We start from the raw sequence: 15,826 nt of genomic DNA, 5'->3' as shown, positions 1-15,826 counted from the left end.
TGAAGATTCATTCACAGTACAGTCACCTTAAGGAATCTAATTTCCTGACTGAAAGGCATTTTTAAGAACAAGGATGTATACAGAAAACAGAGGAGGCCTCATCTTCTTATAATAATTATCCCAGGGGACTCTTGATCTTTTTTTTCTAAATTTTCAATCAGATGTTAAGATGAGCTTCTTAGTGGGAGGAAAAGTAAAAATATATTTGATATAGGAATGAAAAGATTACATAATTGTAAGCTGTTAAGAGTGTCCACTAAGCAACGCCAGGTCTGGTGAGTTGGTAAAGAGACTGTAATGTTTATATATATATATATATTATATGAGCTAAGAAGTATTCTCATTTTGTTATTTTTGTCCTACCCTTTTCAAGAAAGAGAGAGAGAGAGATACACACACTCCTTCAGGATCTATTCCATTAAGCCTGAAAAAGAACACTAAGTAGATTTGAAAGTTCACTATAACATCGTCTTCTTGTTAGTCAAAAAAATGTATAAGATTACTTGGTTTCTCTTAATGAGAACAATTACATTTTGTATCCCAACAGTATTGCCGAATGTGTTGCAATGTTTTGAAACTGTTATACTTAATTAAAGAAACTGTCCTGCTTGTTCAAATGTCAAGTAAAGATTATTCCTGTTATATTCTGAACTGTCTCCTTCTCTACCTGCCTGTGGGGAGGGGGGGTCCACACCTATTATTGTGTAAGGAAATTCAATGGTTTCCTGATATGCTGTTGGGCTCGAAATTAAAGTAATATGACCGGTCATGAGAACACAGAGACACACAGGCATGATGCTATGTTTAACGCATTCTGGTTTATTATGCCATACGCTCAATCTTTATAGGATTTTACAAAGTGAGTGGCTTTATGCTAAATACAATTAAAAATACAATTAATATGCACATATAGCGGTTTAATACAATTCAGTTTCCTATTAATTTGTCCTTCTCTCTGCAGATGTTAGCCTTGAGATTCATCCTGTAACGCTTGTTAGTAAGTTTTGTCAAGAAATATCTTAAGATAAGAACACAGAACAGGAAACTTTGTGGAGGTCCAATTAGTACCTCCAGCTGGATTCAAAGTGAAATCTAGCATATTTCTAGGTGAAAGTTCAAACCATTCAGTCAAAATTAAAAACCATGCAAATATATGTGTAGCTAAGTATTATAGCGGACAAGCAATAGAAACAGACATCATGGAGTCTTTTAGGCCTAAAGCCTTCACAAGTGCAAGGAGGCAAAAATACATAATAGTCGGCTATAGCAGGTTCAAAGATTGAGAGCCTCATTTACAGTAGGGTTAATGCAAAACTAAAAGTACACGTTAAGCACATAAAATCCTGTGTGCTTCACCTGTACTTGCTGCAAAATTGTAATCCATGTACAGTTATGCTGCATGCTTCGTGGTTGTGTGGCACACTGCTGCACTACAGATGTCCTGTGGAAACCCAGCCTCATAGGCATAGGTAGCTCTAGTTATCTATTGAAGATGACATCTAACCTACTAATACACAGGGGCAGACATACCCTATGATTGTGTTGCTGTGTAGGACATAAAGGAAGTATGCATTCACATACTTAGTGGAGTGAAGACTTTTAAATCCAAGTAATACAGTAACACACAATCTTATAGAGATGCCACATAAAGATGTGAATGATCACAAGATATCTCCCCGTCGCTTCCATAGAAATCTTCATGTTGGTCCTCTGACAGTGAATTGGATGCTTCTTGCATAATTATGAAGGGCGGTTCACTGGGTGTGGTTACATTTATGATCCATTAAACTATATAAAGATCTTTCCATGCCAAGGTAGTCAGAGTCCTGGGCAGACGAGGAGCAGGTAGGCATTACATTTATCTATGAAGTCTATGAGATCTAATTGTTTCATTTTCCAAATTTAATTTTGTTAAAAAGAAAAAAAAAAATAAGCCAAATATTTTTACTGTTAACCCGTTTCAACCTTTAATTTACAATTTATTTGTGATGCATTTTTCATATATTAGAATATTTCTCAAGAGTAAGTGTACTTTTGTAAAATGTTTGACAGATCATAGAGACGTATTAAAAGTTTTGATTAATGGGAGTCTGAGTGCTAAGACCACCACTGATCATTGAAATAAAGGGCTGTAGTGGTCATCTGGGAATTGTGCCCTTTTGACTATGCTTGTTACTTTTATGTTTTCTCAATGTAGAAGACGAGTTTAATAGTCTATAGAAGAATTGGGGCCAGAGTGAGGCATTAGTATTATAGTGAGGATTGGGGATACTGAGAGGGGCTCTTGGAAGATTATGCAGGAAAGAGTCATGAGTTGGAAAATTCTTCATGGAGGTCTGTGTCCAGAAGGAAGAAAAATGAAAACGGATGACTGCAATCAGAGAAGACATCTCCAGTGATCACTGGAGGTAATTGTACTGCAATCATTATCACTGCTTACAGCTGGTATCTGATTATGATATTTTGACTGCATTATTTAGAGGTATATTGGAGCTGAGCTGCTATATCTAAGTTAGCGATGTAAAAAAAATGCTTTATAGAATATATATAATATTCTGTCTATATATTTTTTTTGAGGGGTGAGAGGGGTGGCCCCATGAGTTCCTTGTATGTCCCTGTTCTGACTTGAGCAGTGAGTATGTGCTCACTGTGACATCAGTTGCCAAATCCAGAGCCGCCCTAATAGGATGTGGGAGAGAACCCTGGGCCAGCAAATACCTTGCCTCAAACCCAGCACTACAAGAAAGATTACCACAGGAATAGTGCAGAAATGAGGGGTAAAGACATGCTTAGCCTCACCCGCTCAGCTTGGCCAGAGATATAGGTGAAGGTTCTGAGGAAGCAGAGACAGCACACATGGTTAGTATCAGAGGTCTCCTTATTGTCAGGGTGTCACTAAGGGAATGATTACTGTGTGGGGTCACTGAGGGACAATGTTACTAGGAGAGGGTCACTAGTGGGCAGTATTATTGTGTGGGCGTAATGTGATGAATAACTTAACAAAAAATGCCATGGGGAGCAGATTTATTCTTTTTTTGTTGCTCAAACGTTGGAACGAATGTGTAGATATAAATTATTAGTCAGTAAAGGATTAAGAGTTTGCTCTAGAAAGTATTAGTGTTAGGATGAATACCCCCTTGCGTTTTTTTTGCGGGTTTTTTTCAAGCAATATCGCTGCTTTTTTTTAACGCGATTGTCAATGGGACTTTCTAATGTTAACAACTAGAGATGAGCGAGCACCAAAATGCTCGGGTGCTCGTTACACGAGACGAACTTTTCGCGATGCTCGAGGGTTCGTTTCGAATAACAAACCCCATTGAAGTCAATGGGCGACCCGAGCATTTTTGTATATCGCCGATGCTCGCTAAGGTTTTCATTTGTGAAAATCTGGGCAATTCAAGAAAGTGATGGGAACGACACAGCAACGGATAGGGCAGGCGAGGGGCTACATGTTGGGCTGCATCTCAAGTTCACAGGTCCCACTATTAAGCCACAATAGCGGCAAGAGTGGCCCCCCCCAACAACTTTTACATCTGAAAAGCCCTCATTAGCAATGCATACCTTAGCTAAGCACCACACTACCTCCAACAAAGCACAATCACTGCCTGCATGACACTCCGCTGCCACTTCTCCTGTGTTACATGCTGCCCAACCCCCCCCCCCACGACCCAGTGTCCACAGAGCACACCAAACTGTCCCTGCCCAGCCTTCAGCTGCCCTCATGCCACGCCACCCTCATGTCTATTTATAAGTGCGTCTGCCAGAGGAAAAGCAGGCACACACTGCAGAGGGTTGGCATGGCTAGGCAGCGACCCTCTTTAAAAGGGGCGGGGCGATAGTCCACAATGCTGTACAGAAGCAATGAGAAATGCAATCTTGTGCCACCTCCATCTGGAGCTGCAGACGTGGGCATAGCAATGGGGAACCTATGTGCCACACACTATTCATTCTGTCAAGGTGTCTGCATGCACCAGTCAGACCGTGGATTTTTATAAATAGTCACAGGCAGGTACAACTCCGCAATGGGAATTCCGTGTGCACTCACAGCATGGGAATGTCAAGAATGTCATGTTTAATGCAGGTGGGCTTCCGCCCACACTGCATGCCCCAGTCAGACCGGGGTTCTTTAGAAGTGGACAGATGCATTTACAACTCCCTGTGGACCCACAGCATGGGTGGGTGCCAGGAAGCCACCGGCGGTACATTAATATATCCCATTGCATTGCCCATCACAGCTGATGTAAGAATGTCATGTTTAATGCAGGTGGGCTTCGGCCCACACTGCATGCGCCAGTCAGACCGGGGTTCTTTAGAAGTGGACAGATGGATTTACAACTCCCTGTGGACCCACAGCATGGGTGGCTCCCTGGAACCCACCGGCTGTAGATTAATATATCCCATTGCATTGCCCATCACAGCTGATGTAAGAATGTCATGTTTAATGCAGGTGGGCTTCGGCCCACACTGCATGCCCCAGTCAGACCGGGGTTCTTTAGAAGTGGACACATGTAGTTACAACTCCCTGTGGACCCACAGCATGGGTGGGTGACAGGAAGCCACCGGCGGTACATAAATATATCCCATTGCAGTGCCCATCACAGTTGAGGTAATAAATTCATGTTTAATGCAGGTGGGCTTCGGCCCACACTGCATGCCCCAGTCAGACTGGGGTTCTTTAGAAGTGGACACATGTAGTTACAACTCCCTGTGGACCCACAGCATGGGTGGCTCCCTGGAACCCACCGGCGGTACATAAATACTGTATATCCCATTGCAGTGCCCAACACAGCTGATGTTACGTGAGCTGTAATGCAGGTGGGCAAAAAATTAATTTGATTACACTGTAGGCGAGGGCCCCCAAAAATTGGTGTACCAACAGTACTAATGTACCTGAGAAAAATTGCCCATGCCCAACCAAGAGGGCAGGTGAAACCCATTAATCGCTTTGGTTAATGTGGCTTAATTGGTAACTAGGCCTGGAGGCAGCCCAGTAAAAATAAAAATTGGTTGAGGTGAAAGTTTCAACGCTTTAATGAGTATTGAAACATATAAAAATTGTTTAGAAAAATTATATGACTGAGCCTTGTGGGCCTAAGAAAAATTGCCCGTTCGGCGTGATTATGTGAGGTTTCAGGAGGAGGAGCAGGAGGAATATTATACACAGATAGATGAAGCAAAAAGGTCCCCGTTTTGGATGGTGATAGAGAACGATGCTTCCATCCGCGGGTGCAGCCTACGTATTGCTTAGGTATCGCTGCTGTCCGCTGGTGGAGAAGAGAAGTCTGGGGAAATCCAGGCTTTGTTCATCTTGATGAGTGTAAGCCTGTCGGCACTGTCGGTTGACAGGTGGGTACGCTTATCCGTGATGATTCCCCCAGCCACACTAAACACACTCTCTGACAAGACGCTAGCCGCAGGACAAGCAAGCACCTCCAGGGCATACAGCGCGAGTTCAGGCCACGTGTCCAGCTTCGACATACAGTAGTTGTAGGGGGCAGAGGCGTCACCGAGGATGGTCGTGCGATCGGCTACGTACTCCCTCACCATCCTTTTACAGTGCTCCCGCCAACTCAGCCTTGACTGGGGACCGGTGACACAGTCTTGCTGGGGAGCCATAAAGCTGTCAAAGGCCTTAGAGAGTGTTCCCCTGCCTGCGCTGTACATGCTGCCTGATCTCTGCGCCTCCCCTGCTACCTGGGCCGCGGAAATGCGCCTTCGGCCACTAGCGCTGTCGGATGGGAAGTTTACCATCAGTTTGTCCACCAGCGCCCTGTGATATAGCATCATTCTCGAACCCCTTTCCTCTTCGGGAATGAGAGTGGAAAGGCTCTCCTTATACCGTGGGTCGAGCAGTGTGTACAGCCAGTAATCCGTAGTGGCCAGAATGCGTGTAACGCGAGGGTCACGAGAAAGGCATCCTAACATGAAATCAGCCATGTGTGCCAGGGTACCTGTACGCAACACATGGCTGTCCTCACTCGGAAGATCACTTTCAGGATCCTCCTCCTCCTCCTCATCCTCCTCCTCTGGCCATACACGCTGAAAGGATGACAGGCAAGCTGCATCTGTACCCTCAGCAGTGGGCCAAGCTGTCTCTTCCCCCTCCTCCTCATGCTCCTCCCCCTCCTCCTCAACGCGCTGAGATATAGACATGAGGGTGCTCTGACTATCCAGCGACATGCTGTCTTCCCCCGCCTCCGTTTCCAAGCGCAAAGCGTCTGCCTTTATGCTTTGCAGGGAACTTCTCAAGAGGCATAGCAGAGGAATGGTGACGCTAATGATTGCAGCATCCCCGCTAACCATCTGGGTAGACTCCTCAAAGTTTCCAAGGACCTGGCAGATGGCTGCCAACCAGGCCCACTCTTCTGTAAATAATTGAGGAGGCTGACTCCCACTACGCTGCCCATGTTGGAGTTGGTATTCCACAATAGCTCTACGCTGCTCATAGAGCCTGGCCAACATGTGGAGCATAGAGTTCCACTGTGTGGGCACGTCGCACAGCAATCGGTGCAGTGGCAGATGAAACCAATGTTGCAGTGTCCGCAGGGTGGCAGCGTGCGTGTGGGACTTGCGGAAATGTGCGCCGAGCTGGAGCACCTTTCCGAGCAGGTATGACAAGTGTGGGTAGCTTTTCAGAAAGCGCTGAACCACCAAATTAAAGACATGGGCCAGGCATGGCACGTGCGTGAGTCTGCCGAGCTGCAGAGCTGCCACCAGGTTACGGCCGTTGTCACACACGACCATGCCCGGTGTGGAGGCTCAGCGGTGCAAGCCAGCGGTCGGTCTGCTCTGTCAGACCCTGCAGCAGTTCGTGGGCCGTGTGCCTCTTCTCTCCTAAGCTGAGTAGTTTCAGCACGGCCTGCTGACGCTTGCCCACCGCTGTGCTGCCACGCCGCGTGACACCGACTGCTGGCGACGTGCTGCTGCTGACACATCTTGATTGCGAGACAGAGGTTGCGTAGGAGGAGGAGGAGGGTGGTTTAGTGGAGGAAGCATACACCGCCGCAGATACCACCACCGAGCTGGGGCACGCAATTCGGGGGGTGGATAGGACGTGAGCGGTCCCAGACTCTGACTCTGTCCCAGCCTCCACTAAATTCACCCAATGTGCCGTCAGGGAGATATAGTGGCCCTGCCCGCCTCTGCTTGTCCACGTGTCGGTTGTTAAGTGGACCTTGGCAGTAACCGCGTTGGTGAGGGCACGTACAATGTTGCGGGAGACGTGGTCGTGCAGGCCTGGGATGGCACATCGGGAAAAGTAGTGGCGACTGGGAACCGAGTAGCGCGGGGCCGCCGCCATCATGCTTTTGAAAGCCTCCGTTTCCACAAGCCTATACGGCAGCATCTCCAGGCTGATCAATTTGGCATTGTGCACGTTTAACGCTTGAGCGTGCGGGTGCGTGGCGGCGTACTTGCGCTCGCGCTTAAACAGTGGCGCTAGCGACGTCTGGACGCTGCGCTGAGAGACATTGCTGGATGGGGCCGAGGACAGCGGAGGTGAGGGTTTGGGTGCAGGCCAGGAGACGGTAGTGCCTGTGTCCTGAGAGGGGGGTTGGATGTCAGTGGCAGGTTGGGGCACAGGGGGAGAGGCAGTGGTGCAAACCAGAGGCAGTGAACGGCCTTCGTCCCACCTTGTGGGGTGCTTGGCCATCATATGCCTGCGCATGCTGGTGGTGGAGCCTCCCCAGCTGATCTTGGCGCAACAAAGGTTGCACACCACTGTTCGTCGGTCGTCAGGCGTCTCGGTGAAAAACTGCCACACTGTAGAGCTCCTTGACCTCTGCAGGGTGGCATGGCGCGAGGAGGCGCTTTGTGAAACAGTTGGTGGATTTTTCGGTCTGGCCCTGCCTCTACCCCTGGCCACCGGACTGGCTCAGCCTGTGCCCACACCCTGACTTTGGCCTCCACGTCCTCGCCCGCGTCCACTTCCTCTAGGCCTACCCCTACCCCTCAGCATGCTCTATTACCAGTAGTGCAGAAACAGAACGCTGTAATTAAATGTGCCGCTTATTGGCCTGTGGTTGGAGGCTGACTTTACTTACGGAACGCCAGGAAATAATTTGGCCCAAGCCTGCTGTAACACTTAGCTGGCTGCATATGATTTTGTTGTAGAACTACTACACCCAGCAGAGACCCAGAACACTGAGCACAGTGACAGGCAGGCCAAATAGATTTTTTGCCCAATAGTTTTTAGAAAAGGCCCACTTCCTATATTCAATCAATAATTAATATGTCTTCTGTCCCTGCCTAACCACCACTTCTGTCCCTGGAGTATTACTGCAGGGCGCAATGCTCTGCACGGCCGATATACCAAAAAAAAAAAAAAAATGTGCAACACTGCAAAAAGCAGCCTCCACAGTACTGCACACGGTTTGATGTGGCCCTAAGAAGGACCGTTGGGGTTCTTGAAGCCTAAAATACTCCTAACGCTCTCCCTGCCTAAGCACTTCTGTCCCTGTAGTATTACTGCAGGACGCAATGCTCTGCACGGCCGATATACCAAAAAAAAAAAAAATGTGCAACACTGCAAAAAGCAGCCTCCACAGTACTGCACACGGTTAGATGTGGCCCTAAGAAGGACTGTTGGGGTTCTTGAAGCCTATAATAACTCCTAACACTCTCCCTATAGCAGCAGCACCAGCAGCAGCACTTTCCCTCAGCTAAGTGAGAACGCATCTGTGGCGAGCCGCGGGAGGGGCCGATTTTTATACTCGGGTGACACCTGATCTCGCCAGCCACTCACTGCAGGGGGGTGGTATAGGGCTTGAACGTCACAGGGGGAAGTTGTAATGCCTTCCCTGTCTTTTAATTGGCCAAAAAAGCGCGCTAACGTCTCAGAGATGAAAGTGAAAGTAACCCGAACATCGCGTGGTACTCGTTATGAGTAACGAGCATCTCGAACACGCTAATACTCGAACGAGTATCAAGCTCGGACGAGTACGTTCGCTCATCTCTATTAACAACGCATCGCAAGTTGGCGCTTTGCAATTTTTGTTAGATGCATTTTTAAAAGAGATGAGCGAGCACCAAAATGCTCGGGTGCTCGTTACTCGGGACGAAATTATCGCGATGCTCGAGGGTTTGTTTCGAGTAACGAACCCCATTGAAGTCAATGGGCGACCCGAGCATTTTTGTATATCGCCGATGCTCGCTAAGGTTTTCATTTGTGAAAATCCGGGTAATTCAAGAAAGTGATGGGAACGACACAGCAACGGATAGGGCAGGCGAGGGGCTACATGTTGGGCTGCATCTCAAGTTCCCAGGTCCCACTATTAAGCCACAATAGCAGCAGGAGTGCCCCCCCCCCTCCCAACAATTTTTACTTCTGAAAAGCCCTCATTAGCAATGCATACCTTAGCTAAGCACCACACTACCTCCAACAAAGCACAATCACTGCCTGCATGACACTCCGCTGCCACTTCTCCTGGGTTACATGCTGCCCCCCCCCCCCCCCCCCCCCGCGCACGACCCAGTGTCCACAGCGCATACCAAACTGTCCCTGCGCAGCCTTCAGCTGCACTCATGCCACACGCTGGCCTCATGTCTATTTATAAGTGCGTCTGCCAGAGGAACCGCAGGCACACACTGCAGAGGGTTGGCACGGCTAGGCAGCGACCCTCTTTAAAAGGGGCGGGGCGATAGCCCACAATGCTGTACAGAAGCAATGAGAAATATAATCCTGTGCCACCGCCATCAGGAGCTGCACACGTGGGCATAGCAATGGGGAACCTATGTGCCACACACTATTCATTCTGTCAAGGTGTCTGCATGCCCCAGTCAGACCGCGTTTTTTTATAAATAGTCACAGGCAGGTACAACTCCGCAATGGGAATTCTGTGTGCACCCACAGCATGGGTGGCTCCCTGGAACCCACCGGCGGTACATAAATATATCCCATTGCATTGCCCATCACAGCTGAGGTAATGTCGTGCTTAATGCAGGTGGGCTTCGGCCAACACTGCATGCCCCAGTCAGACTGGAGTTCTTTAGAAGTGGACACATGCAGTTACAACTCCGCGTGGACCCACAGCATGGGTGGGTGCCAGGAAGCCACCGGCGGTACATAAATATATCCCATTGCAGTGCCCAACACAGCTGAGGTAATGTCGTGCTTAATGCAGGTTGGCTTCGGCCCACACTGCATGCCCTAGTCAGACTGGGGTTCTTTAGAAGTGGACACATGCAGTTACAACTCCCTGTGGACCCACGGCATGGGTGGCTCCCTGGAACCCACCGGCGGTACATAAATATATCCCATTGCAGTGCCCAACACAGCTGATGTAACGTCAGCTTTAATGCAGGTGGGCAAAAAATTAATTTGATTACACTGTAGGCGAGGGCCCCCAAAAATTGGTGTACCAACAGTACTAATGTACCTCAGAAAATTGCCCATGCCCAACCAAGAGGGCAGGTGAAACCCATTAATCGCTTTGGTTAATGTGGCTTAATTGGTAACTAGGCCTGGAGGCAGCCCAGTTAAAATAAAAATTGGTTGAGGTGAAAGTTTCAACGCTTTAATGAGCATTGAAACGTATAAAAATTGTTTACAAAAATTATATGACTGAGCCTTGTGGGCCTAAGAAAAATTGCCCGTTCGGCGTGATTATGTGAGGTTTCAGGAGGAGGAGCAGGAGGAGGAGGAGGAATATTATATACAGAGTGATGAAGCAAAAAGGTCCCCGTTTTTGATGGTGATAGAGAACGATGCTTCCATCCGCGGGTGCAGCCTACGTATTGCTTAGGTATCGCTGCTGTCCGCTGGTGAAGAAGAGAAGTCTGGGGAAATCCAGGTTTTGTTCATCTTGATGAGTGTAAGCCTGTCGGCACTGTCGGTTCACAGGCGGGTACGCTTATCCGTGATGATTCCCCCAGCCACACTAAACACACTCTCTGACAAGACGCTAGCCGCAGGACAAGCAAGCACCTCCAGGGCATACAGCGCGAGTTCAGGCCACGTGTCCAGCTTCGACACCCAGCAGTTGTAGGGGGCAGAGGCGTCACCGAGGATGGCCGTGCGATCGGCTACGTACTCCCTCACCATCCTTTTACAGTGCACCCGCCAACTCAGCCTTGACTGGGGACCGGTGACACAGTCTTGCTGGGGAGCCAGAAAGCTGGCAAAGGCCTTGGATAATGGTCCCCTGCCTGCGCTGTACATGCTGCCTGATCTCTGCGCCTCCCCTGCTACCTGGCCCTCGGAACTGCGCCTTCGGCCACTAGCGCTGTTGGATGGGAAGTTTACCATCAGTTTGTCCACCAGCGCCCTGTAGTATAGCATCATTGTCGAACCCCTTTCCTCTTCGGGAATGAGAGTGGAAAGGTTCTCCTTATACCGTGGGTCGAGCAGTGTGTACACCCAGTAATCTGTAGTGGCCAGAATGCGTGTAACGCGAGGGTCACGAGAAAGGCATCCTAACATGAAGTCAGCCATGTGTGCCAGGGTACCTGTACGCAACACATGGCTGTCCTCACTAGGAAGATCACTTTCAGGATCCTCCTCCTCCTCCTCTGGCCATACACGCTGAAAGGATGACAGGCAAGCAGCATGTGTACCCTCAGCAGTGGGCCAAGCTGTCTCTTCCCCCTCCTCCTCATGCTCCTCCCCCTCCTCCTCCTCCTCCTCTGGCCATACACGCTGAAAGGATGACAGGCAAGCAGCATGTGTACCCTCAGCAGTGGGCCAAGCTGTCTCTTCCCCCTCCTCCTCATGCTCCTCCCTCTCCTCCTCAACGTGCTGAGATATAGACATGAGGGTGCTCTGACTATCCAGTGACATACTGTCTTCCCCCGCCTCCGTTTCCGAGTGCAAAGCATCTGCCTTTATGCTTTGCAGGGAACTTCTCAAGAGGCATAGCAGAGGAATGGTGACGCTAATGATTGCAGCATCCCCGCTCAGCATCTGGGTAGACTCCTCAAAGTTTCCAAGGATCTGGCAGATGTCTGCCAACCAGGCCCACTCTTCTGTAAATAATTGAGGAGGCTGACTCCCACTACGCCGCCCATGTTGGAGTTTGTATTCCGCAATAGCTCTACACTGCTCATAGAGCCTGGCCAACATGTGGAACGTAGAGTTCCACTGTGTGGGCACGTCGCACAGCAATCGGTGCACTGGCAGATGAAACCGATGTTGCAGGGTCTGCAGGGTGGCAGCGTCCGTCTTGGAGTTGCGGAAATGTGCGCTGACCCGGCGCACCTTTCCGAGCAGGTATGACAAGTGTGGGTAGCTTTTCAGAAAGCGCTGAACCACCAAATTTAAGACATGGGCCAGGCATGGCACGTGCGTGAGGCTGCTGAGCTGCAGAGTCTTCACCAGATTACGGCCGTTGTCACACACGACCATGCCCAGTGAGGAGGCTCAGCGGCGCAAGCCAGCGGTCGGTCTGCTCTGTCAGACCCTGCAGCAGTTCGTGCGCCGTGTGCCTCTTCTCTCCTAAGCTGAGTAGTTTCAGCACGGCCTGCTGACGCTTGCCCACCGCTGTGCTGCCGTGCCGTGCGACACCGACTGCTGGCGACGTGCTGCTGCTGACACATCTTGATTGCGAGACAAAGGGTTGCGTTGAAGGAGGAGGAGGAGGAGGAGGGTGGTTTAGTGGAGGAAGCATACACCGCCGCAGATACCACCACCGAGCTGGGGCACGCAATTCGGGGGGTAGGTAGGACGTGAGCGGTCCCAGGCTCTGACTCTGTCCCAGCCTCCACTAAATTCACCCAATGTGCCGACAGGGAGATATAGTGGCCCTGCCCGCCTGTGCTTGTCCACGTGTCTGTTGTTTAGTGGACCTTGGCAGTAAGCGTGTTGGTGAGGGCGCGTACAATGTTGCGGGAGACGTGGTCGTGCAGGGCTGGGACGGCACATCAGGAAAAGTAGTGGCAACTGGGAACTGAGTAGCGTGGGGCCGCCGCCGCCATCATGCTTTTGAAAGCCTCCGTTTCCACAAGCCTATACGGCAGCATCTCCAGGCTGAGCAATTTGGCAATGTGCACGTTTAACGCTTGAGCGTGCGGGTGCGCGGCGGCGTACTTGCGCTTGCGCTCAAACAGTGGCGCTAGCGACGTCTGGACGCTGCGCTGAGAGACATTGCTGGATGGGGCCGAGGACAGCGGAGGTGAGGGTGCGGGTGCAGGCCAGGAGACGGTAGTGCCTGTGTCCTCAGAGGGGGGTTGGATCTCAGTGGCAGGTTGGGGCACAGGGGGAGAGGCAGTGGTGCAAATCGGAGGCGGTGAACGGCCTTCTTCCCACCTTGTGGGGTGCTTGGCCATCATATGCCTGCGCATGCTGGTGGTGGTGCCTCCCCAGCTGATCTTGGCGCGACAAAGGTTGCACACCACTGTTCGTCGGTCGTCAGGCGTCTCTGTGAAAAACTGCCACACTGTTGAGCACCTTGACCTCTGCAGGGTGGCATGGCGCGAGGGGGCGCTTTGGGAAACAGTTGGTGGATTATTCAGTCTGGCCTTGCCTCTACCCCTGGCCACCGCACTGGCTCGGCCTGTGCCCACACCCTGACTTGGGCCTCCGCGTCTTCGCCCGCGTCCACGTCCTATAGGCCTACCCCTACCCCTCAGCATGGTGTATTACCAGTAGTGCAGAAACAGAACGCTGTAATTAAATGTGCCGCTTATTGGCCTGTGGTTGGAGGCTGACTTCGCTTACGGAACGCCAGGAAATAATTTTGTGCAAGCCTGCTGTAACACTTAGCTGGCTGCGTATGAATTAGGAGGACAACTACACCCAGCAGAGACCCAGAACACTGAGGACAGTCACAGGCAGCCCAAATAGATTTTTTTCCCCAAATGTTTTTGCAAAGGCCCACTGCCTATATTCAATAAATATATCTCTTCTCTCTCGGCGTCACCGCTACTGGCCCTGGAGTATGTCAAATAACTGCAGAGTGTTGTACTGTGGACTGGAATACAGCGGTGATTTAACAGCCAACACAGAGCCAGGAAATAATTTTGCACAAGCCTGCTGTAACACTTAGCTGGCTGCGTATGAATTAGGAGGACTACTACACCCAGCACAGACCCAGAACACTGAGGACAGTCACAGGCAGCCCAAATAGATTTTTTCCCCCAAATGTTTTTGCAAAGGCCCACTGCCTATATTCAATAAATATGTCTTCTGTCCCTGCCTCACAATATATGTGTTCTGTCCCTGCCTCACAATATATGTGTTCTGTCCCTGCCTCCCCACCACTTCTGGCTCTGGAGTATTACTGCAGGGCGCAATGCTCTGCACGGCTGATATACCAAAAAAAAAAAAAGTGCAACACTGCAAAAAGCAGCCTCCACAGTACTGCACACAGTTAGATGTGGCCCTAAGAAGGACCGTTGGGGCTCTTGAAGCCTAAAATACCCCTAACGCTCTCCCTATAGCAACTCCACCAAGACAGCACTTTCCCTAAAGTATGTCAGAACGCATCTGTGGCGAGCCGCGGGAGGGGCCGATTTTTATACTCGGGTGACACCTGATCTCGCCAGCCACTCACTGCAGGGGGGTGGTATAGGGCTTGAACGTCGCAGGGGGAAGTTGTAATGTCTTCCCTGTCTTTCTATTGGCCAGAAAAGCGCGCTAACATCTCAGAGATGAAAGTGAAAGTAACTCGAACATCGCGTGGTACTCGTCACGAGTAACGAGCATCACGAACACGCTAATACTCGGACGAGTATCAAGCTCGGACGAGTACGTTCGCTCATCTCTAATTTTTAACAATAGAAAGTCCCATTGACAATTGCGTTAAAAAAAGCAGCGATATCGCATGAAACAAACACGCAAGAAAAATGCAAGTGGGTACTCACCCTTAGTCAGAGAATTTAGGCCAGTCACATTAGCGAATTCTATTTTCCTGTTCTGTTCAGGGAGCAGGAAACCGGCATGCTCTGACCGAACATTTCTGTCTTATGAGTGAAATGAACAGATTAAAAGGGACCCCAGTTTACTATTATGGGGTATGTTTGATTTCTACCCACCATTTTGACATAATTTACATAATGAAATAGAACTACATGAAGCACTATTTTGTCCTATTTTGTAGCAGAAATCAGTAACTAAGGTTACGAATAGAACCTCTGATGCTGATGTGAATGAAATATTTCTATAAATTTGTTGTTGAATACAATTTAATCTACTGTATGCTCCCAGGACAAGGTATATTATACATTATAACTGCTATGATTAGTTTGCATAGAAAGACAGTACAGGCAGTGTTAACAGTTCATTCATTCAAATGTAAATCCATGGTATCAGGATTACAGACAATAATATAATTACTATAATCCTGCCCTCTATGTACAAGAATACAACTACTATAATACTGCTCCCTATGTACAAGAATATAACTACTATAATACTGCTTCCCTATTTACAAGAATATAATTACTATAATACTGTCCCCTATGTGCAAGAATATAACTACTATAATACTGTATCCTATGTACAAGAATATAACTACTATAATAATGCTCCTATGTACAAGAAGATAACTACTGTAATACTGCTCCCTATGTACAAGAATATAACTACTATAATACTGCCTCCTATATACAAGAATATAACTACTATAATACTGCCTCCTATATACAAGAATATAACTACTATAATACTGCCTCCTATATACAAGAATATAACTACTATAACACTGCCCCCTATGTACAAGAATATAACTACTATAATACTGCTCCCTATATACAAGAATATAGCTACTATAATACTGCCCACTATGTACAAGAATATAACTACTATAATACTGCTCCTATGTACAAGAATATAACTACTATAATACTGCCCCATATGTACAAGAATATAACTACTATAATACTGCTCCCTATG

The sequence above is a fragment of the Eleutherodactylus coqui genome, chromosome 6 (assembly GCF_035609145.1).
Source record: "Eleutherodactylus coqui strain aEleCoq1 chromosome 6, aEleCoq1.hap1, whole genome shotgun sequence".
In the NCBI taxonomy this organism is placed as follows: domain Eukaryota; kingdom Metazoa; phylum Chordata; class Amphibia; order Anura; family Eleutherodactylidae; genus Eleutherodactylus; species Eleutherodactylus coqui.
Note: the sequence above shows the minus strand (reverse complement) of the source record.